This window comes from Oryctolagus cuniculus, chromosome 11 (assembly GCF_051225735.1).
Source record: "Oryctolagus cuniculus isolate XC-2025 breed Fujian yellow rabbit chromosome 11, ASM5122573v1, whole genome shotgun sequence".
In the NCBI taxonomy this organism is placed as follows: domain Eukaryota; kingdom Metazoa; phylum Chordata; class Mammalia; order Lagomorpha; family Leporidae; genus Oryctolagus; species Oryctolagus cuniculus.
The window spans coordinates 92,950,868-92,978,248 of record NC_142877.1 but is presented as its reverse complement, the minus strand read 5'-3'; the positions used below and the strand labels follow the sequence as shown (position 1 = coordinate 92,978,248).

The 27,381-nt window shown below is 40.1% G+C and overlaps 1 long non-coding RNA gene across 3 annotated transcripts in view; it reads right to left on the bottom strand.

Moving 5' to 3' along the window:
• Positions 1–16,015: 16,015 nt before the first annotated feature.
• Positions 16,016–27,381, bottom strand: part of LOC149123564 (uncharacterized) — a 144,216-nt gene continuing 132,850 nt past the window's right edge. For all 3 annotated transcript variants that reach the window (XR_016217163.1, XR_016217165.1, XR_016217162.1), the window contains one exon: positions 16,016–16,899. This is a non-coding gene — a long non-coding RNA (uncharacterized LOC149123564). The remainder of the gene's footprint in view (positions 16,900–27,381) is intronic.

Here is a 27,381-nt window from a genome sequence, read left to right as displayed (position 1 = left end):
GTTTCTGTGTGGGAGCAAAATGTGGTAATCTTTACTTAACATACGCTAAATTGATCTTCTGTATATAAAGATAATTGAAAATTAATTCTTATGTGAAGGGGAAGGGGAGAGGGAGTGGGAGAGGGGAGCGTTGTGGATGGGAGGGAAGACACGGGGCGGGAGGAGGCTATTGTGGTCCAGAAGCTGTACTTTGGAAATTTATGCTCATTAAATAAATTAAAAAAAAAAAGTGAAGATAATAAAAGTTTTCTGTTTTAGGGTAATTTGCCTTGCAGCAATAGATAACTAACACACACACTGCTTTGGACTACATAAGTCATCAATTTATACAATGACATGTTATTGACATAATATTCTAATACTGTCATATTCTATTTCTGGCAATTCTAAAGAAAAAGGAAAGAGAATGATAGAAAATTCTAAGTTGTATTTATTTGTAGGAGAAAGGCAAATTTGGGACAGATAGAGGAGGAGCATACAAGTACATTTAATTGTAATGGATATATATGCTGGCTCTAAAGTTTGGTTTTGGGTTCAAGGATGTCCATACTAAAACACTATTCTTTATAATGTAGATATATTTATCAACATTATGTTGCTTATATCAATATTAAATTACAAAAGGAATAGTAACAGTGTGCTTTGAAAGAACTGAAAATATGAGAGAAAAAAACCCTGCATTTTTATTTTACACTTAAGATCTTACAAGTTTCTGGTTCAGATTTTCTAGTGCTAAAGGAGACTTGGGTCAGTCACAGACAGGATATTCAACCTCAACACAACAGATTGATTCTAACTCTTTTCCTGAATATATGAGTTTCAACTCTACCATTTAAAGTTTACAACATCCAAATGGGCAACAGGAAGATAGTTTGTCAATATCACGAATATTCTTTTTTTTAACTTTTATTTAATGAATATAAATTTCCAAAGTACAGTTTATGGATTACAATGGCTTCCCCCCTCCATAACTTCCCTCCCACCTGCAACCCTCCCCTTTTCCTCTCCTTCCCCCCTTCCATTCACATCAAGATTCATTTTCAATTCTCTTTATATAGAGAAGATCAGTTTAGCATATATTAAGTAAAGATTTCAACAGTTTGCATCCACATAGAAACACAAAGTGAAAAATACTGTTTGAGTACTAGTTATAGCATTAAATCACAATGTACAGCACATTAAGGACAGAGATCCTACATGAGGAGTAAGTGCACAGTGACTCCTGTTGTTGACTTAACAAATTGACACTCTTGTTTATGGCATCAGTAATCACCCTAGGCTCTTGTCATGAGCTGCCAAGGCTATGGAAGCCTTTGAGTTTGCCAACTTTGATCATATTAGGACAAGGTCGTAGTCAAAGTGGAAGTTCTCTCCTCCCTTCAGAGAAAGGTACCTCCTTCTTTGAAGACCTGTTCTTTTCACTGGGATCTCACTCCCGGAGATCTTTCATGTAGGTTTTTGTTTTTGTTTGTTTGTTTGTTTGCCAGAGTGTTTTGGCTTTCCATGCCTGAAATACTCTCATGGGCTTTTCAGCCAGATCCGCATGCCTTAAGGGCTGATTCTGAGGCCAGAGTGCTGTTTAGGACATCTGCCATTCTATGAGTCTGCTGTGTATCTCGCTTCCCATGTTGGATTGTTCTCTCCCTTTTTGATTCTATCAGCTAGTATTTGCAGACACTAGTCTTGTTTCTGTGATCCCTTTGGTTTTTAGTCCCATCATTATGATCAATTGTGAACAGAAATTGATCACTGGGACTAGTGAGATGGTATTGGTACATGCCACCTTGATGGGATTGAATTGGAATCCCCTGGTATGTTTCTAACTCTACCGTTTGAGGTAAGTCAGCTTGAGCATGTCCCAAATTGCACATCTCTTCCCTCTCTTACTCCCACTCTTATATTTAACAACGATCACTTTTCAGTTAAGTTTCAACACTTGAGAATAACTGTGTATTGATTACAGTATTCAACCAAAAGTAATAAATAGAACAAATAAACAAAAAAAATATTAAGAGGGATAACGTATTAAGTTGTTCATCAACAGTCAGGGCAAAATCACGAATATTCTATCTATTTAATTGGAGCTGGTTGCCAAATGCTTCACACTCTCTGCCACTTTGAGGCCAGGGTAGTGTACTTTCTGGTATTTTTATAGTTGGATGAGGGCATTGGATTTGCAGTCAGTAAAGTAGAGAGTTGAAGTAAAGTGCCACTTACAGGATAAGTATTTATTTGTCATTGCAAAACTCCCTTTCCTCTCTCAAGAGAACCAGTAACACACAAGACCATGGTAAATTACATTATTGTAAAAATAACTGTGCCTCTTTTACAGAGTCCCTCCTTAAAGATCCATTCATATTAGAGGAGTATAAATCCTCTCTAATGACATCTAATGCTACTAGCCTTTTGGCAATAAAAGTGATGGGTGCCCTTCTAAGCCATGGTTTTAAGAGCAGTCACATTGTTCAGCCATTCTTTTTTCCCTTCTATTATATTTTCAAGTCCAGGCGAAAGGCATTCTCTCATTTTGAGCCTGGAATGAAGAGTATGGAGTAGGATACAACTGGCCCAAATAGGACATTAATCTGAACAAGAAATAAACTTTCACTGCTGTAAAATCATTAAGGATTTGAGGTGAAACTAGGTGGTCAACCAAATGCTGCTACAGGATATACTTGGTTCCCTACCCAGGAGTCAGCGGCTTGAGACCCATGCCAGCAGAGAGTACCTCGTCACCCTGTGTCAGCAGGAGGTAGCTCTAAAGACAAATCGCCATCCCTCTACCCCTCCTGGACTTCTGGGGCTACTTAATCCCATATAATCTTGCTTTATAAAACAACAGGGGAGGCCGGCGCCTAGGCTCACTTGGCTAATCCTGTGCCTGCGGCGCCGGCACCCCGGGTTCTAGTCCTGGTTGGGGCGCCGGAGTCTGTCCCGGTTGTTCCTCTTCCAGGTCAGCTCTCTGCTGTGGCCTGGGAAGGCAGTGGAGAATGGCCCAAGTCTTTGGGCCTTGCACCTGCATGGGAGACCAGGAGGAAGCACCTGGCTCCTGGCTTCGGATTGGCACAGCGCGCTGACCATGGCAGCCATTTGAGGCGTGAACCAGAGGAAAAAGGAAGACCTTTCTCTCTCTCTCTCCCTAACTCTGCTTATCAAAAATAAATAAATAAATAAATAAATAAGGGAATGTTAGTAAAATGGCACATTCTTACCTATGGCGCGAACTGCACACCAGATACCATATCCTAGGCTCTAGCCCCAACACCATGGCTAGAAGCCAGGTGACCACATGGCCCAATCACCAGTGTCAGCTCTACCTCCGTAGTAATAGGGTTTGCTGCTCCTACTTCCCTGCCAGCTCCCCCAGCAAAGGTTTAACAGGACCTGTTCCTGAACATATGGCTCGCTCGCTCTCTCTCTCTCTCTCTCTCTCTGTCTCTTGATTGCTCTCTCTTATGCTCTCTTACCTTCTTCACCCCTTCCCTCCGGTCTGTTGGATTTCCCCCACAAATAAACCCTTTCCCTGAAAAAAAAAAAAAAGTTTGAGGTGAATTATCACAACAGCATAATTTAGTGTAAACTGGCTGATTTAGAGATGGTAGTAGTTCTATCAGTTTTACTATGAGAGAGGCAGAGTCCTACTACTGAGCCATGATGGATACGCAGCAAGAGCAAAAGTAACTCTTTATTATTTGAAATTACTGGAATTGTGGTTGTTCATAACCTCTACATAATTTAGCCTAATCCATCACTGAAGATGGAAAGGATATTACTTTCATTTTAAAATTTCTGTCTACAGAGAAATGAGAAATACCAAGATAAACATAACTGTATGCAGGATCTTTAAGAAAGTTGCCTACTTTCACCCCACAAAGGAATCTGGCATTTTCCCAGAGATTTTTACACTGAAGTATAATAAATGATCAAGTTTTTTCTAAATTAAAGACAATTAACAAGAGAAAAAATAAAGGGAAGAGGAGAAAAAATAAAGTATATCATACACAGTAAGGATAAGTAGTATTATTTTATTAAATTTGGCTTTAACTTAACATATATAAATACACATATGGGATTACAGTGCAAAATGTATATTCTTTTACTGGAGATCATGATAATGTTTTAAATCCTGGTCACAGATCAGACTACATTTAGACTTTAATCTCTGGAAAGTGAAATTGCAAATTAATGAGATGTTTTTCTTATTTAGACTTGGCTGCATCTTCGAAACTTTGCCTAATAAAAAATGAACTAATTCCATTGTCCAAAAATAGAGTTTCTGTGAGTGTATGTGTGTCTTCAGTATTTGATTACTGCATGGTCATTCAGATTCCTTCTCTCTTGTTTCCTAACCTCAACCTCAATTCCCCAAACTAAAAAACATTTTATTCTTCCTCTTAATGAAGGAGGTAACACAAATTGTGCTTCACTTTGAAAAAATTATTTATTTATTTATTTGAAAGTCAGAATCACACAGAGAGGCAGAGAGAGAGAGAGATAGAGAAAAAAAAATTTTTCCATCCTCTGGTTCACTCCCAATTGGCTGCAGCAGCTGGAGCTAAGCTGATCTGAAGCCAGGAACCAAGAGCTTCTTCCGGGTCTTCCATGTCGGTGCTGGGGCCCAAGGATTTGGACCATCTTCTACTGACTGCTTTTCTAGGCCATAGCAGAGAGCTGGATCAGAAGTAGAGCACCTGGGACTGAAACCAGCACCCATATGGGATGCGGCACTGAAGGCGTCGGCTTAATCTGCTTCACCACACCCTGGGCCCCATGTTTCACTTCCTAAATCTGTCATTTTTCATGAGGTTTCCTTCAGTCTAAGGGCATTTGCATTTAGACAGAGTGATTCAGAACTAACTCCCTAGAGTGACAGATCTCTAACTAGGAGTGGTAATGCTACCTGCTGTGCTCAAATCAGTGGGAAAGGCTACGGTAGAGGTACAAGTCACCTGCTTGCAATTACACATTACTCAACCTATTATTACCTATGCAGTGATCATATAAAATTAGTGTTCAAATTCATTTTAGCAACTTCATTGTGCTTACAACTATTCTCTATCATCAGTATTTTTATTGTTTGGGTAGATTTAAGTTTTTAATTTACTTTTATTTATCTGAATGGGAGAGAGAGGGAGAGAGATAAAAAGGTAGAAAGTCAAACAGAAATCTTCCATCTGTGGGTTCACTGCCCAAATGCCCATAGCAGTGAGAACTTGGCTAGGATAGAGCCAGGAGCCAGGAGCACCATCTGAGTCTCCCAAGTAGGTAGCAGGGACACAAGTATTTCAGCCATCATTTACTGTCTCCTAGGATGCACATTAGCAGGGAGCTGTAATCAGAAATGGTGCTCACACCTAAATCATGGCACTTCAATATGGGACATGAGTGTCACAAGCAGTGCCTTAACTACTGTGCAAAAGGCCCACCCAAGACTTAAGTTTTTAATGAAAAAAAAAATTGCCCTGTTCCTATTTGTGTACCACAGTCAGCTACTTATTTGTACTGAAATCCAAATATTAAACCACACATATATATAACAATGTAATCTATCGCCAAAAGAAACCTCCAAGTGAAGCCTGATTTTGTATGCCCACTAAAATTTGGAAGAGACAGTTTGTAAATTTTAACATGAGAAATCTGAATTACTCATAAAAAATACCCACTCAGGACAAAAATCCAGATATGTTATCCTGCATACTATTGAGAGCTGTTTTATGGTTAAGTATTGAGTGAACAAGCAAAGTGTAATGCTTTAGAGAAAAGGGAAATGAGGAAAAAGTTTTTTGTTTTTTGTTTTTTTTTTCAATGTAAGAGCGGTGAAGAGGAGGAACATTAAGCTGCATTATGTCGATACACGGTTCACAGCTTAGAATCAAAACGGGGAAGACAAGTCCAGATATACAATGTTATAGTAGAGTCAGTCCAATGGAATAAAATTTGCATTCACAACCTTTTTTGTTCTCATATAACTTCAAGAACATGAAAACAAATTTACCACGGAGATTATTTTTCTTTTGTAGGGGGCATGTAGTAACTCATTAGCCCATATTCACAACTGCAATCCATGGAAAACTCTGTTGCACCTCTCATATACCCAGTCCATAATTCAGCACTCCATGAATTGATTTCTTTCTCCCCATTTCAAGCGTATGTCAAAGTCTCAAATTTGTTTTATAAGCTTTCAGTTAATTGATATAGAGGAAAGATATATTTACTATGTTAATCGGGGTCATTTTGATTATTAAAGACTGAATATCAATGTATCCTGAACAGGGGGCTGGAAGAGGGGGTGGAGTGAAAAGTATTTACTGCTCTTACACCTGGGAAGTTCCAGGTTTGACTCTAGATGGAATCAAACACGGCTGGATCAGCACCTCAAAGACTGTATCGCCGCTCCTCTGGCTCTGACTTACAACAAGGCAGGCCCTCCATCTGCAAGATGACTGTGCAGCCCAAGGTGACAGACATTTCATCAGTATTGTCAGAAAAATCTCACCTTTTTCCTTGATAACTCCTGCAACTGTGGACTGGAGCTGGGTGCCATTTGATCCCCAAATGATTACTGTAGCCAAAAGGAAGTGATGCTGTCATTTTCCAGACCAGTCATCCCTAGAACACATAATAGCCTCAGCTTCTCCTGAAGATAAAGATTGAAGTCAGTGGTTCAGCAAATGGAAGCCCTGTTGCTTTTTCCAGAATCAAGGTAACAATCATATCAGATGCTCTCCATAGGTTCTCACAATGAAGGAGTCATTGCTTTATCTCTGATTTCCTTGTTCTGCAGTCTGCCTGAATGGAAATCAACACAAAATGGTCCTGCAGTCAAAAAACCCTTAGAATCATGGGATTGGAACAGAACCGATTCTAGTTTAATTCTTTCTATTGCATATGATAGGATTGACTCCAACAGAGCATAAATGACTTGCCCAAAGTTACAGAGTTAATTTCTCAGATCAGCATCAACACCTTTTGACCTCCTATCCTCACTCTTTATCTTCACATTCTATGCTGTTGGCACAGAGGGATAAAATCTGTTACTCAGGGTCACCTGCTTGTAAAATAAAGGATGGTTTGAGGGGATGTATCAGAATGGCACCTGGGCTGGCGCCGCGGCTCACTAGGCTAATCCTCCGCCTTGCGGCGCCGGCACACCAGGTTCTAGTCCTGGTCGGGGCGCCGGATTCTGTCCCGGTTGCCCCTCTTCCAGGCCAGCTCTCTGCTGTGGCCAGGGAGTGCAGTGGAGGATGGCCCAAGTGCTTGGGCCCTGCACCCCATGGGAGACCAGGAGGAAGCACCTGGCTCCTGCCTTCGGATCAGTGCGGTGCGCCGGCCGCAGCGCGCCAGCCGCGGCGGCCATTGGAGGGTGAACCAATGGCAAAGGAAGACCTTTCTCTCTGTCTCTCTCTGTCCACTCTGCCTGTCAAAAAAATAAAATAAAAAATAAAAATAAAAAAAAAGAATGGCAGCTGACAACTGATGAAACTTTCCTAGAATTGATAAGAGATCAGAAGACTAGATGTGGGAGTGGGTGGGACCTGGGTGGTTCTAGAAGACAAGGCAGTAGGAAACATATAAATGGCAAGAATAGTCTGGCCTATACATGGACACTGAAATAAAAGTATATATCAAATACTTTTAAGTTCTCTTATCACTCACTCTACATTTACAATTCTGGAAAAAAGTTTCTAGTTGAGCAAAATTAAACTATTTTCCCACCCCTGGTTGTATTAGGGAATTGGAGAAAGAATCATGGCTCTCAATTTCCAAGGGTTGCATCTGGATTTCACATTCTAGACCATCTAGACACTAGGAGTAGTTCTGCAAAGGAAACTGATGCAGCAAAGACACAGGGGTGGGGTGCGGGCTCAATCCAAGATGTAAATGTCCCATAATAGAACAAGTTTGAAGAAGTAATAAATTTGGTATTATTACAGATCAAGAAATCAAGACTATTAAAATAAATAAGGAAGTAGCTCTTCATTAAGTGACAACCTACATGAGATGAGCCTGCTTTGAATGCTTTCTCAAATTCTTTTCACTGGAATTCTAGGTGTGGCATCCAGCAATTCAAGTCTAAGCAAAGAGAAACAGGCAAAAGTGAAGCTTAATTCAAACCACCCTAGGCACACTTTTTTTTTTTTAAATGTCTTCAAATGTTTTCCTTTGACTGCTAAAAAATTTTGCTGAGCCACAATTTTAGTCATGCACATGCAGAGAGAGATACAGAATTGATTGCATAAACACTGAGCAAAATTATAATCAGACTGATAACACAGCAGCCTCATGTAATAAACAGTGAACTAACGCACATTATCAATCATTTGTTTTCTTTTTGTTTTGCATGGAGAAGACAGCACAGATCAGGATTATACTCACTTCATTATAGGGGAATAAATCTTTTCCTGTCTTGGATAGTTGCCATTTCAAGATTTTTTAAAGTTTTTTTTTTTCCATTTTGGATGTGAGAGTGTGTAGGTGCATGTGTGTATGCATGTAAGAATTAAAAGAGCCAAATAATCCAGCAACCACAAAATTAGAGAAAAAGGAATAGAACATTGTTAAGCCATATCATAAAACTCACAGCTGATTATATTTCTTGAGTTACATCATAAGAAAATAACACAATCATACATTTCTACATTTCTGCTGCATCACAGAAAGTAGCATTTTGATGAGGCTCTGCACAGCCCACACTATTATGTTCCCATGGCATCTGCTAGCTTACAATGCCATAACTGCCTGGTGATGATAACCTAAGCCAATCTTTAGAGGCTTCATTGCCTGCCTGTCAGCTGCCCTCCTCGGCAACAGGCAGTGTCCAGCACCCAAGCAGCAGAAGTGGATCTGTCAGACTCAGCAGGTGCAATATGCAGAGGGCTCTGCCACAGCCTATGCACACATATTGTTCTTTCAGAGTTCTCTGCTCGAGGCCTTCGATTGCTTGAAGGTACCACAGTTCCAATCATTACCAGACAAATGACTCAGGGAATGAACAGAGCCTTCTGGAAATGCAGATATCTAGCAGAATTAATATGCCTCCAGAGAAATGCTTTCTGAAATGACAGGATAAAACCCAAAGTCTGAGTATTTCGCTGAAAATGAGTATGATTCGTGGCCTTTTAATCATCAGGAATGCTCCTTTTTATTCTGCTAAAATACAAGTGTTCTAAAACAGGAGAATGTTCAGTGACATCTATATATTAGGGATTTATCATCTATGAGATGTTCTAAGAAGAAATTCCCAAAGTCCTTGGGGGAATCTAAAGGCTAGCATGCACTGAGGAAACGTGGCCAGGAACAGACCTACTGCAGGAGTAAATATCTGTCTTAAATATTTTCAACTTTTAGAGAGCAGATGAATAACTATTCAGTTTGACACTGGCTTACCAGTATATTTGACACAGAGAGACTGATCATCATTTTTCTTCTTTTAAAATAATACAACCCGGGGCCGGCATTGTGGTGTAGTGGGTAAAGCCACCGTCTACAATACCAGCATCCCATATGGGTGCCTGTTTGTATTGAGATTGCTCCACTTCTGATCCAAGTCCCTGTTAACAGCCTGGTAAAAACAATAGTAGATACTCAAGTGTGTGGGCCCTGTCACCCAGGTGGAACATGTCTGGCTTTGGCTTGGCATAGTGTGGCAATGGCTTGGCTATTGGGGCCATCTGGGAGTGAACCAGTAGATAAGAGATCTCCATCTTTCTCTGTCTCTCCCTCTAACTCTGACTTTCAAATAAACAAATAAAACTTTAAAAATCTGAAACCAACAAACAAAAAGTATTTCTTTCCTATTCCCAAAAAACCTCTCTTCCTGTTTGTGTATGAAATCACTATTACTAAGTCATCCAAATGGGGAATCTCAAGTCTAGAAAGTCATTAATAGCACATTATCTTCCATCTCTCTTTAAATACGGTCATCAAGTTTTGTCAATTCTACCTCCTTTGACTTTTTTTTCTCTCTCTCCATATGTCACTGTCAGTGCTTTAATACCAGCCCCTCTCCTGGATTATAATATCCCCATTCAAAAAAATTATCACCTTACCTCCAGTTTCTCCTTTCTACAATCATTCATCTTCCATCATGCTTTCAGAGTTACTCTTTCATTTTTTAAATTTATTTTCTGGGACCAGCGCTGTGGTGCAGTGAGTTAATGCTCTGGCCTGAAGCACCGGCATCCCATATGGGTGCCGGTTCGAGACCTAGCTGCTCCTCTTCTGATCCAGTTCTTAGCTATGGCCTGGGAAAGCAGTAGAAGATGGCCCATGTCCTTGGGCTTCTGTCCCCACGTGGGAGACCTGGAAGAAACTCCTGGCTCCTGGCTTCGGACCGGTGCAGCTCCGGTTGCTGTAGCCAATTGGGGAATGAACCATCGGATGGAAGACCTCTCTCTCTCTCTGCCTCTCCTCTCTCTGTGTAACTCTGACTTTCCAATAAATAAATAAATAAATCTTTAAAAAAATTATTTCATCTACTTGAAAGGCAGAGCCACAGAGAGAAACAGAGAGCAATCTCCTTCATCCACTGATTCATACCCAAATGCCCATAATAGTCAAGACTGAGTTGGGCCAAAACTAGGAGTTATAAACCCCATCCAAGTCTCCCCACTGGATGGCAGTGGCCCAAGCACTTGAGCCATCATCCATTGCCTCCCAGGATGCAGAAGCAGGAATATGGAATGGAAGTAGAAGAGCTGTGTTCAAAAGGCACTCTATGGGATGTGGGCATCACAAGCAACACCTGAACCTGCTGTGCCACAACACCCACAGAGTGACTCCCTCTAAGGCACAGAAGCAAACTTGTCACTCCCAGCTTGAAATCCTTGAAACAGCAGCAAACACAGCTCTTCATTCCTCAGCCTCAGACTGCCTACCCAGGATCAAATCCTGCCTTTCTCCCACCACCATCTGCATTTCACGAGATGTACTCTTCCCTCTTTCCTAAATATCTTGTGTGTTCAGGCTTTGTTGGACAGGGCTCAATGATGAAAGTCCTGTCGTGTCATGATGGAAGAAATGGGGGAAAGTCACTCTTGAGACCTTGCTGGAGAAGCTGTTCTTAGGAAGGTGTCCCACGAGAGGCACTCTGCTACGAAAGGACCCAAAGGCAATGGCTGCAGGATAGCTTTTGCTTCTGGGTGCTGCTGTTTTTTCTGTACTACATAGAAGCCCAAAGATGGAGAAGCCATGAGGAGCTCCTATTCATCAAGCACCCCAGAACTGGGTCACAAAACCTTTTCCTCTTGCAACCTTTCTCCAGCTCCTATCACTGATAAAACCTAGCATCCTTCCAGCTGGCAAAGGAACATTACTAAAAGACCTATCTCCACTATGACAGGCACTGAAGAGAGTAAATAGGCACTGAAGGGAGAATTTGGATCAAAGAGGTAATGAGTCAGTACCTGGCACAAGTCCCTACCTTTCCTCAGCACAGAACAACCATTTCTTATGGGCCACTTCAAGTGTTGCTTCCTCTCTAAATCCTTTCCCCACTATCATATGCTGATCCCACAAAAAAATTAAATAGTTCTTTGGAAAATTGCCACATCATGACAGCAAACAACTCTGCATCACAATTCATTTCCATGACTCTCTCATCCCATTTCTTTCTTTCTGTGAGATATTCATGGACCATGACTTATTCATCCCAGATAGAACTTAACACAAGACTTAAAAGCTGAGCCAGCACACAATAATGGAGAATTTGGGAATTAAAAAGAAAGCAGAGGTTAGAATTTTTCAGAGGATGTAGCTGTTTTGATTTTGACATACCTATAGACTCATGTACTTTTGCTTTTACCAGTAGAGGCCTGGAGCGGTTAAGTAACTTAAGAAGTAGTGCATAACTAGTCAGTGGCAAATCAAAGACTACAACCCAGCTGGCAGGTACAACTTCAATTCCAGTGCTTTCAACAACTTTTCATACTACTTCCTCTTAGGAAACATAATTCACTCAATATGTTATATTTTAATTTCCATTTTTCATAATACATAAGCAGATTTTTCATAATAAACAGATTTCTATCAATATTAATTTTCTTAGTATTCAAAAACAGACTCATAAAATAAAAAATGTACAGATATCTCTACATAAACTATGCTCTCTTCTACACATTGACTTGTTATTTTTTCCTTTATAATTTCTGTCCTCACCTTTTCATCTGTTTTGTTTTGGTTTTTTTTTTTTTTTTTTTTTTTTTTTTGACAGGCAGAGTTAGACAGTGAGAGAGAGATAGACAGAGAGAAAGGTCTTCCTTCCGTTGGTTTACCCCCAAATGGCCACTATGGCCGGCGCTGCACAGATCTGAAGCCAGGAGCCAGGTGCTTCCTCCTGATCTCCCATGCGGGTGCAGGGCCCAAGGACTTGGGCCATCCTCCACTGCCCTCCCGGGCCACAGCAGAGAGCTGGCCTGGAAGAGGAGCAACCAGGACAGAACCAGCGCCCCAACCGGAACTAGAACCTGGGGTGCTGGTGCTGCAGGCAGAGGATTAGCCTAGTGAGCCGCAGCCAGTGCAGGCCTTCATCTGTCTTCATTAGGGCTTTCTACAGTTAAAAATAATAGACACACATCCAATCTAGCTTAAACAAAGGAGATAAAGTTGGTCTGACAGATGCTGAGAATGGAATCTAGAAAACCATAACAACCCCTCTCACCACCCGCCATCTATATCTCCATCTGTATCCTTTTCTCTCCATCTATACTTCTTACATCCTTATGTTCTCCATTCTTTTCTTTATACCTAGTCAGCTTTCCCTGTCTCTCCACTCTCATGCCAGAATAGAAAACAAAGAGAATTTTAAAAGCTGATGTAAAAAATGGGATTAAATGTGGGGGACGCTGAATCCTGAGAGGCCTAGAGGAAATTCCTGAGCCTGCCTGGAATTTGAAAACCTGTCTTTAAGTTTCAGATCCCTGGTAGCAAACACCCCAGCCCCAGGGCACTTCTGCCTAAGGATCCTTAAGGTGGTATAATAGGAGTGGCTAAGACCCTTTTGCATCACAACACCACACCCCTTGCCCACATCCGATCATCTGCTCTGTACCAGCCGCTGCTCTGTACCTCAGCTATATATACATCTCCCTTTTACAATAAAGTGAGACCCTACTTCAACTGGGCTCTACACCACGCCTGATTGTCCCCTGGGTTTGGGGAAGGCTGAGTGGCAGGTGGCGCACTTCCCCTCCTAGGTCAAGGCAAGCTGCGGGCAGCCTGCCTAATTCTCCGGTGGTGGGGAGGAACAGTCACCGCAATTAAAAGATGTTTATTTTGGTGCAAAACCTGCTTTTAAATTTACACAGTTCTTTCATGATACACATTTTCCATGCATGAACTTTTGAAGACCTTTTGAATGGTCATGTTAAACTCCAAGTTAACACATCCTAAGAGATCTACCACCTGCCACTGATCATCTAGAATTTGAAGTCAAAAATACCAATCCCATAAAGACAGAGGTGGATCAGACTATCTTGGGTCAGGGTGTAAATTTAAATCCAGTCATCTGTGGTTAGTGAGCTGAAACATATGTTTTGCTTCCCTTGCTCCTCCCCAACAAGTATATCATAGATGGAATAGAAGGGAAATCAGTTTAAAAGGTGGAGGCTACGATCTAAGTCAAAAATTCAGTGTTTAGAACACTGTACTGCTGACCTCCTAGTTAGGTTTCAGACCCAGTTTAAGTGCATCCCCAGTGATCAGTCTTGCCTAGATGTAGGAACCAAAACCAGTTGCTTATGGTTGTACTGCCTCAATTACACTGGTCAATTCATTTTGCCAATTATTACATATTTTTGATGTATCTTTTCCAATCATGTACTTTGTCTTTGTGTCTTCCAAAGCACTTACAACAATAACATTAACTAGTATGTGTGGCATAGAAGTGGCACACTAAAAATTTTTAATGAGGAAAAATCATCTCTATTCTTTTATCTTAATTTTGTGGGTCTCTGAACACCTATAATACACTCATTTGTTACTTCAAGAACTACTTATTGAGCATATACTGTATTCTAGCACTTCATTAGATGATGAACAAAACAGGCTGCCCGTAAGAAGCACAATACTGTAGAATTTAAATAATATAAAGTTATGACTAATGTTACCAAGAAAATGTAGGGAACCGTGTCAGAATAACAACGACACATAATTTAGCACAGATGGTCAGAGAAATCCTCCTTGAGTAATGACATATCATCTGTGATACACGAGATGACCAGAATGTACAGGCTCAATAGTGGTAGCAGAGAAAGTAGACAGAAACTAGGGGAGAGTTTTCCAGACAAATAAAAACATACATGAAGATCCCAGATAGGAAGGAATTTGTTGTGTCCCAATAAGGACAAAAGGTCAGTGTACATACAAAGCAATAAGCAATCAGCAATCAGATTAGTGGAGCAAAGTTCTACTGGACAGAGTTCTGCCAGAATCAGCTTATATAAGACAATGCTTGTTATCTGATCCTAGGAGACAAAGCAGTATTACCGGGCTACTATATAGAGGGCAGAATCATAATTCACTTTGAATCAGATTAGAAAATGGGTTAGAGACTGGAACCAGTGCAAAAAAGGAATCAAAATATGAGATTCTATAAGGGAGGTAGCAGATATATTTTAACCCTGCAGAGATCTTCGTCTATTCACACTGCTAAATTTGTCTTTTTACTTTCACTTTCAGGACTCCTATTATTACTCTCAATAACTTCTTTTCTACTTCTCCTTGTGACTGAATCATGGATTCCTCTTCTTGACATTCATCCCTCCCTCTCTGATCTTCTCTTAAGCCTAACCTCTCTCTTAAATGATGACTTCTATACAGTATTTAACTCCTTGGCTTTGGAATTTCAGTCAATCTCAATTTAGTCAAAAACTTTGTTACTAATTCATGTACTTATAGGTATGACTGGTCATTGGATCCAGGTAGGAAAATCTTTCAATATAGAAGTTTTTTGCTTTATGTTCAAAGATTCTCAACTATCAGGGCTGTGGTGGGTCTTAGACATGAATGGGATTTTCTGTGTTTCTTTTATGTTTAAAGATTTTATTTACTTATTTGAAAGAGTTACAAAGAGTGAAAGAAAGACAGAGACAGAGAGAGAGAGAAAGAGAGAGAGAGAGGGTTTTCATCTGCTAGATCACTCCCGCAAGTGCAAGCAACCGCAAAGGCCAGGAGCTTCATCCAGGTCTCCCACATGGGTGGCAGGGGCCCAAGTACTTGGATCATTTTCTGCTGCTTTTCTCAGACCATTAGCAGGGAGCTGGATCAGAAGTGAGCAGCCAGGACACAATTTGCCACCCATACGGGATGTTGGCATCCCAGGCAGCAGCTTTACCCACTATACCATGACACCAGCCCTGACGTTTATGTTTTAAAATAGTTACCCCAAATAGAAGAGATAATAATCTATGTTGAGAACATTGTTATTAGATTACTATCAGATTTCATGTCATAATAATTCAGTTCTGAAGTTTTCCAATCTCTTAGGTTTCTAAAAGCCACTTAAGAGGTACATGGCAGGTGCACATTTGGAAATCTCAATCCAAAAATTTTTCAACGATATGTTCAAGTCTATCAACATCCTTTCCAACAGTAATGACAGCTTTCCAGCTATACACCTGTCCTCAGTGAATGAAACTATCTAAAATTACATTGTGGAATTTTCTAGATCCTGCAGCCACATGCTATTAACAATTTCATACCAATTTCACACAACATTAGTAGTAGAAACCCATATTTTGATGCTGTTTCATAGTAAGAAAAATGTTTGCCTGATTTCTTGTTACTCTCTTACAAGATTAAGGTATCGAGTCATGTGAGAGAAATGAAGGACAGAAGCTTATTCAATCTGCCTACAAGCACAAAACAAGAGCAAATGCAAAATCTCCAAGCTCCCAAATTTCCAGTCTTCTGTTTCTTGCCCAGAGCTATACTACCTCCCACACTGCACATGTTGTAAACTTTATGTGGCCCATCTGTTAAGGAGTTTGTTTTCCAAATTTGAAGGGGCTTGGTACTTCTGGATTGAGTACCAGAACTAAATGTGACACAGATTTTTACCTTTTTAATAATTTTGAATTGCAAGAGCACTGATGTTAGAGAGGGTCATGGGAATAGAACAAAAAAACAGAAATGGTACAGCAATGATTTCAATAGCACGGCTTGAACAAGCATGCACTTACCATCCGCCATGATGCCAGTAGTAGCAATGCTTAGGGTATCCTGAGTTTTCAGGTTTGGTTGTGGGCTGAATGTGGGCACAGCTTGGCATTTGAAATGAGGCAGATTCAGACCATGGTGTTTTCTCACAGTTAATACAGAGACCATAGATAATAATTATGTTGCTGAGCCTACAAAGAATCTTTCCGACTGATCCTCTATTAAACTGGCAAAACAAGAGAATAATGTCTCCAGCACTAACAAGTTGGCAGGGAAGTAGCTGGCAACTCCTCCCACTAATGTTCCATCTGGGCGAACCTTCAGTATGATCTGGGATATTGTTTCCCCACACAGGTTGTGCCTGCAGTATAATCAAGAGAGAAAAAAAGACACCAAACGTAGATTTCTTTATTGTTTTTGAAAAATCACTGCCGTTAGATGGTGAGCAGTGCCAGGGACTAGCACTGATGCCATTATGTCATTCCAAGGAGAAGTGTCCATGCAGTGACGTCGACAGGCAAATAAGCATTTCTCAGCACCAAAGTGTCCAAGTGACATGAAAGTCACAGAACGAGAACAGCTCCTCACCAAGACTCATTTTAGAGAAGTCTATTGTTGCTTTTCATGGATGCCTGGGAAATTGTTTGTGTTTAAAAATATCTTTTCTGTTGACGGCACCCAGTGTAGGGGACTTTCTCAGCCCTGACTCTGATCCAGCATCCCAGAGAGTTGGCTCAGATTTTCCTGTAAAAGCACAGAGAGAGGGGAAGAACAGTTGTAAATGCAAAGGGGCTGCTCAGACCAGCAAAGACAAATCCTGACTCCAGTCCCTGAGGGACGTCTGTCAATACACCCTTCCACAGCTTGCCGGGAAGCAGACACTTCGAACTACTCTGAATTCCCATTCATTTGCTATTTAAACCTACCCCATGGATTGGAATTATTGTACTATATATTTCTCAGAACCTGGAAGACAGTCTTGTGATACTTACATATTGTGACTAAATGAGTGGATTCTAAGCCACTCCTGTGGAATGCTCTGGACAGGAAAGCACCTCCAAGTTACTCACCAATAAACAATCACATCACCATTTCCTCTCCTGGGCAGAAACCACTCTATGGAAATACAGGTATCAACAGCTAACTCTTTGATGATATTTTATACCAGGCTGGTTCTAACCACTCTATGCATTTAGTAAGTTTAATTCTCACATCAGGAAGTAATTGTTGTTATTATTTCCTTTCTACAGATGAGAAGACAAAATCCCCCCAAAAATATTTAACATTTTTTAAGATCTTACAACTAGGGACAAGCATTTAGCACAGCAGTTAAGCTGTTGCTCAGGATGCCCACATCCCATAACAGAGTGCCTAAGTTTGAGCTCTGTCTCCACTCCTGGTCCCTGCTTCTGGCTAACATCCACTCTACGAGGCAGCAGGTGATGGATCATGCCGTTTGGTCCCTATCACCCAAGTGGGAGATCAGGACTGAATTCCAGGCTTCCACCTTCAGCCTAGGCCATCCCTACGCATCAAGGGCATTTAAAAGGGGAACCAATAGAGGAGAGTGCTGTGTCTCATTCTCTGTCTCTGCCTTTCAAATCAATAAAACAACTTTTAAAAATGATACAAATAACATTATTTTGTGCACAGTCTTAAAATTCGTGTATAGTTTTTTTCATAAAATGTATTTTTCATGAACTTTTTGAAGACCCTTCCTATATGTGAACTTCAAATTATCTTTTATTTTCCAGAAACCTTTTTGAAATACCTTCATATTATACTATCTTTGCTGCCTTTCTAAGACCTTGTGCAAGACAGAAACAGAGGAGGCAAAGGAGGTTTTCATTGTGTGCTTTTTCATGTGTTCTCCTTCACAGAATTCATTTTGAATAGATTTTAGGGGCTTGAAGAAGCCCAGGAAATTACTTCTTTCTATCTTATCTTCATTAAGTCATCCCCACACTCCTACCCTACATTTGTTCACTCCCTTCCTCCTCCTCCAAACAAAACAAAGAAAAATGTCAATGCCACACAAGACATAGGCAAAAAGATCTCTACAATTCTTTCCTCTCTGGAAAGTTCCATCATTACCTGATTCACCCAGCAACTCCTATTCATCCAAGCATGGTCTCAGTGGGATTTTCCCTTACCTATCGTCAGCTTAGTTGTCTCCCATTGTCCTTGGTTCAGAGCCACCATTGTGATTATTCTTTAGAAGACTGCTGTTTATGTGCATAGCCATCTCTCCTCCTAGGCTGTAAATTCCTTGTGAACAACAACCACATCTTTTATTTATTTGCTATTCCTAGTCCTGTGCATTATAGTGGGCACTTAAAATGTGTGTTTTGAATGAATTAATGAATCTAACACAAAGCGATCATTTGACAGCGGTGGAAACTGCAGTGGAGGTAGCATGTGACTTTAATGGTCACATCACACAAGGAGTCAGTGGAAAAGCTGACCTCAAGTTGGCCATATTACAATAGCCCAGCACTAATTACTCTCTCCTTTGAATCTCACAGTGTTTATGATCTATGCTGTTCATTTAGATTTAGGTACATAGGTGTATATTTTACATCTCTCTACCAAGCTTATGATTATTTTAAAATTAAGAATGTATTCTTTTTTCTTTTCTGCTCATTATGCTTTCATTGTTTGAGGTCTGAACTTGGGAACATTTTTACCATATCCATCATTACCTCTAAGTACAGCCTAAAGCACATTACATTTGTCCAAAAACCTTAAGTGCCAAATTTTCATTTCTAGACATTTGCATATCCCCACCCTACTAGGTCCCCTAAGAACCTCCAAACCTCTTCAGGACTACTAACAACTGTCACAAAACTGAAATCAGGCCATTCAGAGATTAAGTGAACTTGCTCTTTTTCCACAGAAGAACTTCATGGGATAACTATCCTGAATAAAGAGGCTTTCTGTCGTGTGAGTTAAAAGATGCCTCAGAGTGTCTTCGGTGGGGGCAGGCATTCCATACTGGAGTGCTTGAGCTGCAGTGCCAGCTCCACTTCCAGTTCTACCTCCCTGCTAATGCACAGCCTGGGGGCCAGCATGTGATGGTTCAAGTAGTTGCATATCTGCCACTTCCCTGCCACTCACATGGGAGACTCAGAATGAATTCCTGGCTCTTGGCTTTTGCATGGCCCAGCCCAAGAAGTTGTAGGCATTTGGGGAGTGAATCAGCAAATGGAAGATCTCTATCTCTCTGCCTTTCAAATACAAATTTAAAGAAATTTTTAAAAAATGTTTTTAAAAAATCTTTGATGAGTATGTCTTGAAGTGCAGAAGACCTGAAACCAAATCAGAAAAGCTGTCAAAGCAAAGTAGCTACTCTGTCAGTCTCTCGTTCATGTTCATATTCATCTTCTCTGTGTACGTCTCTCAGGATAAACCCATACAAATAGTCTATATTATATATGGCTTCTATCTCATTTTCTTATTCCAAACCTATTGCCTTTTCCTAAGTAAATATTGCACAAAATGTTAATACTAGTCTCATAGTAAGGTTCCATATCTGTATTATATTTTTACAATAAAGGAAAACAAGTAATGTTATCGCTATTTGGTCAGAAAAATTGAAGAAAGGCTACCATTTTCTCCTTAAATATTTCACCATTCTCCATACCTCAAAACTTTTATTGATGTTCTCTCCTCTAATCTACTAATTCCTTTACTTAGGATACAGGAACACGGAGAAATGTAGCACTTCTGTAAGGTACTGGCAATGCTAGAACATGGTCTACAGATTGTAGGGCCCAAAATAATTGCCAAAGAACATAATCAACATTCGCAACAGATAGGTGAATTAAAAAAGTAAGAAGAAATGATTCTTCTTTTCTAAGAGTCCTTAATGGAGGTACTACTCAAAAATAATTCTTTATCTAGTTGGTTAGAACTACTCACATAGCCAAACCAAGATGCAAAAGAGGTGGGAATTTATAATTCTTTAACTTGGTAACAATGTATATAGTCAAAAATCATCAATTCATTTGCTTCAATTCATTGCATTCATCAATGACAGAATAAATAACTTTATATTAGCTCATTATTAGTCTCTGCCATAATCTTCAGTTTTTGTACTCAATCTATTTCACTTGGCCATAGCTTTTAATCCTGGTAAAAACATTTCCTTCCTCCTTTAAACCTTATCCACGTTCCCATGTTTACTGAAGCAAAATTTAGAATAACTAAGAAGTTAAAACAGCCTAAATGTCCATCAATTGACAGATTAGTAGAGAAACTATGACATATATACAAAGTGGAATACTATTCAGCTATAAAAAAGTTGAAAGTTTGTCATGTGTGACATCTGGGATGGAACTGCAGGTCATTATGTTGAGTGAAATAAGCCAAGCACTGAAATATAAGGACCACATGATCTCACTCATATGTGGAATCTAAACAACGGTGACTTTGCCAAAGTTGAGGGTAGAATGGTGTTTATCAAAGACTATGGTGCAGAAAGTAGAATGAGAGGGAGTAGGGGAGGGACCATCAGGCTAGGAGAAAACAAGTTCTGGTGTTCTATTTTACAGTAGGGTGAGTACAAATAAAGACAATGTGTCATATATATATATAATTTAAACATTAGCAAAAAAGGATTTTGAATGTTTTCTCAATAAAGAAAGGAAAACTGTTCAAGATCACGTATGTCTTTACCCTGATTTAAGTATTATGCAATGCATATATGTGTTGAATATCACATGGTTCCCTAGAAATATGTATAATTTTATATATCAATTCACAATATTTTTAAATCTTCCTGTCTTAAATACTGTGATTCTAAATTTTGCTAGCACTCCCTCAATTTTATTATTTTTTATCTTTCTTCAATTTCTTAATTTCCTCCTGCCTTTTTAGTATAGATGTCTCAAAGTATGTTTTTACATCTTTCTATCTGCACTCAGCCACCACATCAGCACTCCTTCCTAGCTTACTCACTCTCTCTCCCAACTCCCAGAAACTTACTTTAGACTACTTGCTGGTGGTCATTTTCAACTAATGCCACCAATTAAAAACCAACATCTCCAAAAACAATCTATTGAGGTCTAAGAACAGAATTAGTACTCAAAAGGTAATGAAACTATGTATCAACAGGGAAATTCTCTGATTCCCCACATCAAATAAGGCCACTTAATCCATGCCTCCATCATGCCCTGCAGTTCTTTATAGCGCTTAGAACAATAGCAAAAGTTAATTATTTGTACAATGGTTTGTTCTAAGTCTCTATTTCTTTAAAGTATACCAAGTGTTTAGGACAAAAAATTTGTCTTGCAGCACTACATCTCTAATGACTGATCGAGTGCCAGTCTGGTATATACATCATGAAGAATAAAAAGATAAGCAAATGAACAATGGTATCACTTGGTTGCCCCCTAAAATTCTCATGGGATGCCACTGCTTTGGCTCCCACTATGTTACATGATTTTAATTTATTTTATTACTTTTTAAAGTACTTATTTATTAAGTTGAAAGGTAGAATTACAGACATAAAGGGGGAGAGAGAGAGAGAGAGAGAGAGAGAGAGAGAGAGAATGAATGAATGAGAATCTTCCACATGCTGGTTCACTCCCCAAATGGCTACAATGACCAGGGTTTAAACAGGCTGAAGGCAAAAGCTAGGAGCTTCATTCAGGTTCCCACATGGGTACAGGGACCAAGGACTTGGGCCAGTTTTCACTGCTTTCCCAGGCACATTTGCAGGGAGCTGGAATGTAAGTGGAATAGCCGAACATTGACACAGTGCTAATATGGGTTGCCAGTGTTGCAGGCAGTGGCTTAACCCACTATGCCACAACACCAGCCCCTGATTTTCAAACCAACTAAAAATGAGTTTGTATTCACTAATGGAGTCAACTTCAGCTTCCATAAACTCAATGTCTGCATTCCAAGAAATTTATAAGTAAGGATATAAACTATAATGTACAGAAGAGTTATGTTGCCCTGCCTACTAGTAGGATACCTACATGAGAAACAAAATTGTATTCAGGAGGTTGCCTGGTGACCACAGAATCCTAAAAATGGGGCATGATCATATTTTTGAATATTCAGTGTATTTAGACTTATATATGTTGGCAATTATATCTTCATAATAAGGATAATTTTGATTATGGGACCATGAAATATGTGACTTACACTTCCTGTCATTGACATAGACCTTAAGAGTATGATAAATCTGAGTTTGAACTTCAGCTCTGAATGACCTTGAATATCTGAGTTTGAATTTCAGCTCTGAGTGACCTTTCTTTTCTTCCTAGTCTATTTTCTCACATAAAAAATACAAAAGGAATATCCATAATTGCTCCAAGGATTAATAAGATGATTATGTGAAACATTTATCATGGTTCCTGGCATTTAGCAGTCTTTCAATAAATGAAGGTTATTAGTTCTACCCTCCAGGTTTCCATGGATAAATAATCTGTTTTTAATTAGCATATTTCTTTAGGTATGTCCAAATTACATTGAGTTCTATTGGTCAGAATCCATTTTATTTTATTTAAAGTTTTAAATTTCTGTTCTGACACATTTTGTGTTGTTTACATTTTGTATAGTTTATCTTTCGGATGTCCTTGTTATTTACCAGCCTACTGTACCAAAAATCAACCACATTAATAGCAGTAATAATAATTTACCTGTACTGGTTCTTGTCTCCATCCACTACTAGAAGACCACCTGCTCTAAAGAGAGCTTCTTTCACTCCCTAAAATATTACTGAGTTTCCAGTAATGGGCTGAACACTCTAACTGCAATGAAAGTTCATCACTTGTTCTTTTTCCTGCTTCTCTTCGAGGATGGGTTTTGCATGCCCTCTCACCAAAAATCAGCTTAGTCCCAGCGGCAAGACTGAAGAACGAACTCCATCTTTCCTCCATTTCTCCTCTCTGAGTGTACCTTCAGTAATCTCTCCACCCTCTTCAGCCCTGCCAGAGCCCACATGCTTATTAATACATGTTCTTGACCTTGAGTTGGCAGAGACTGAGGTCCCTGGCCCCACAATCACAATCTCTGCTTAGATTCACCAGGATGCTTTGCTGACTTCTTTCCCTTACTTTTAAGTGGTCGGGTCACACAGCTCTGTACTACCTATATGCTTGCAATCTATTCTCAAATATCTATTCCTTCTGCAGTGCATATTTCTGTTAAGGGTACCAAGCTCCAAAAATCTCAGAGTATGCTCCACTCCTCCCTCTCCTTTGTTCATCATAATCCATTGCCACGACTGCAAATTTTACATTCATAATCTCTCATTTCTATCCCCTTTCGCAATTTTCACAGCTACTAATCAAAGTGAGTCATGAACCATTCTTACCTAGATTGATGGAATTTACCAATCTGTCCTTTGTCTGTTACTTTCTATCTATGAAACAGTTTTCTTTATCTACAGAATTAGGACACTGGACTAAATCTTGAAGCACTCAACACCACTGAACCTGAGAAAGTAAAGTTGAACTGGTCATTTTCCTACCAATGTATATCACCATTTCCTCTCATTTTAGGTAAATTTGATCAACTAGGTCACTTTTTTCTAGTTCAGGCTGAAAACAAGTTGTTAGAAGTCAAGCTGCATTCTTTTTGAAAACCCAAATAAATGTCCTAGATTTCAAGTTAGGAGAGGTCCACCCAAAGAAGGGGTTGCTACAAGAAATACTTTTAACTAAGGAAAAAATTAAGTCTGAGAAATAGTCAGAATTGCCCACAGGCTATTATGAGTAGCTCCTGTAATACAGAGACACAAGTATTATTAACAGGGCATGTCCCATGAGGACAAGGTGGTATCTACCTTCAATTCTCAGTTCTTAGTGCAGAACCTGATACACAGCTGATATCAGATAATTACTCACTGAATATAGTACGGAAAGAAGACTTCTAAAGTACAATTTTTTTTTTTTTTTTTTTTTTTTTTTTTGACAGAGTTAGACAGTGAGAGAGAGAGAGACAGAGAGAAAGGTCTTCCTTCCTTTGGTTCACCCCCGCCAAATGGCCACTACGGCCGGCGCTGTGCCAATCCAAAGTCAGGAGCCAGGTACCTCCTCCTGGTTTCCCACGCGGGTGTAGGAGCCCAAGCACTTGGGCCATCCTCCACTGCACTCCCGGGCCACAGCAGAGAGCTACACTGGAAGAGGAGCAGCCGGGACTAGAACCTGGCGCCCATATCGGATGCTGGCACCACAGGTGGAGGATTAACCAAGTGAGCCATGGCGCCGGCCCCTAAAGTACAATTTCAACATTCAATGGTATCAGGGAAGATATCTTGCTCATTTTTTACTCCCTGCAGGACTCAGTACAGATGAAGCATTTAAACATATTTTAAATGATTCATTTTTATTTGTAGGTACATTCACATGTGTCACCACAGGAAGTAATACTCAGCATGGAAATGCAAAACAAAATCTATGGAAGGAAAAAAAAAAACTTGTCAATTAATTCCTTTGCATATGGGGCCAGTTTGTGGTACAGTGGGTAAATCTGCCACCTGTGATGCCAGCACCTCGTGTGGGTATGTTAGTTTGAGTCCAGGCTGCTCCACTTCCGATCCAGCTTCCTGCTAATTGATGGTCCATGTGTTTGGACCTCTGCCAGCCATGTGAGAGACGCAGAATAAATTCCTAGCTCCTGGCTTCAGCCTGGCCTTGTCCCTGCTGTTGCAGTCATCTGGGAAGTAGAACAGCAGATGGAAGATCTGTCTCTCTCTCTCTCTCCTGTGTAACTGGTTCAAAATAAATAAATAAATAAATTTTAAAAACTTTCTTGGGGCCGGCACTGTGGTGTAGTGGGTAAAGCTGCTGCCTGCAGTGCTGGCATCCCATAGGAGCGCCGGTTCAGGTCCTGGCTGCTCCATGCCCAATCCAGCTCCCTGCTATGGCCTGGGAAAGCAGTAGAAGATGGCCTAAGCTCTTGGGCCCCTGCAACCGTGTGGGAGACCCAAAAGAAGCTCCTGGCTCCTGGCTTTGGATCGGTGCAGCTCCGGCTGCTGCAGCCAATTGGGAAGTGAACCAGCAGATGGAAGACCTCTCTGCCTCTCCTTCTCTCTCTGTGTAACTGACTTTCAAGTAAAATTAATATTATATCTTAAAAAAAAATACTTTCTTTGCCTATGGCCAGAAAACTTTTAGAGTATGAGATTATTCAAGGGAAAGGGAATGATTTGCCTCCCCAAGAATTAACATTAAGAAGGGACGTAGGTGCCTCCTCTCCAGTTCTGTGCACACCATCTTTAAATTCCATTATGACTTTGGAACAAAGAAAGGCAGCTTTTTCTTCTCTCCACGAGAGTAGGGAGCTGTTTTTTTAAGATTTATTTATTTGAAAGGTAGAGTTATAGAGAGAGAAGGAGAGGAAAAGAGATATCTTCCATTCACTGGTTCACTCACTCTCCAGCTAGGCCAAAGCCAGGAACAAGAGCTTGTTCCAGTCTCCCACATGGTAGCAGGGTCCAGGGACTTGGGTCATCTTCTTCTGCTTTCCAAGGTGCACTAATAGGGAGCTAGATTGGAACTGGAGCAGCCAGGATTCGAACTGGCACCAATGTGGGATGCTGGCACTGCAGGCAGTAGCTTTACTCACTACATCATGGCGCCAGTCCAAATAGAGAGGATCTTAATAGAAGGTTATCTGCCAGAATTGCAGTCTGATGACTGGGTCCTCTATGAAAAATTTAGATACATTTCAAGAGTTTAATGCCATATCCGTCAAATGGGTAGATGGTTTGAAAGCCCTGTCTTTCAAACATTGTTGTCCAAAGAACAAAAGAAGATCATGTACCTTAAAGTGCTTTCTAAACCATGAAATGGGATATGCATAATGTATCATTGTTGTTGCTGTTATTTTATACATTGGTAACCCTGATTTGAATTCTGGCAATATCTGAACATCAATAAAAACCTGAATGCATATCACTAAGGTATGGCTACCCAATATGAGTTTTGTGATAAAATTCCCTAAATAAATTTTTTGTTTGGAGTACATTATATCCACATGATTCCAGATGTAAGTTCAAAAGTATCTCAAGGGAGAAAAGGCAGTTAGAACCACTTTAACTGGGGATGGGTGTTTGGCCTAGCAGTTAAGGCGCTGCTTGGGATGCCTGCATCCCATTTCAGAGTGCTTGGCTTTAAGTCCCAGCTCCACTTTCAATTCTAGCTTTCTAGTAATACACACTGTGGGAGGCAGCAGGTGGTGGTTCAAGTAGTTGAGTCCATGATACCCACGTGGGAAACCTAGAGTGAGTTCCACACTCCTGGCCTCATTTTGGCCAAGATCTAGCTGCTGAAGGCTTTTGGGAAGTGAACCTGCAGACAGGAGATTCTCTCTATCTCTCTCTCTCTCTCTCATAAACAAATTTTCAAAAACAAAAACTACTTACATGAAGCAAGGAAAAAGATCAAAAAGATTACTGGTATTACATAAGAGGAGAAAAATGGCAAGGATACTGAGTTGCCATATGTAAGCTATGGGACAGTTTTGATAATATTATACAGAAACAAATAACATAACACCCTGATTTTATTATTTAAAACAAAACCTCAAACCCTCTCCCACAGGACTCGTTTCTTAGCTTGTCCACTTACTTTCATCTTTCTTTATCTCTACTGGTGTTTTCTCTCTGCCTTTTTATGTTTGGTGATTTCACAACTCCACAAATAGTTCAAAGTTTTGTCTTCTACTCTTGCTTTAAAAGAAACAAAAATGCTTTTTTTCCTTTATGCTGTCTCCTCTCCTCTTTGCAACACTTTTTTTTTCATTTTCTCTTTTACCAGTCATTTTTAATTTTCACCACTGCTGATCTTTTCACTTCTCTCCATCAGTCACTTACACGACTGTTCTGCTGTTTTCTGCCTTGTGGTGATGTCTCCTTTGTGTTCACCTTCTATTTCCCAGTTCTACTTGCTTTCTTGTATTGTCATTTTTTAAAACATGGTTAGGTGACCTTAAAATGATGCAAGAATAATTTGTTACTAGGATATCTGGGTGAGGGAATGAAGTCAGAGCAAAGGTCCTCTATTCTCACCAACATGTGTCTGTGAAGGTGTGGGGGCAGATGGCTGACTCAAACCACTAGGTGGCAGTGTTCCAGATTTGATTCTGATCAGATAGCTGTGCCCCTCCCCTGTTTTCTTCATTGTCCCAAAATACGGGTTTTCAGTCTTCTGCAGCATCTACTTTTGAAATCTAGGCCATTTCATATCAGTTCTCAAAAATAATATTATT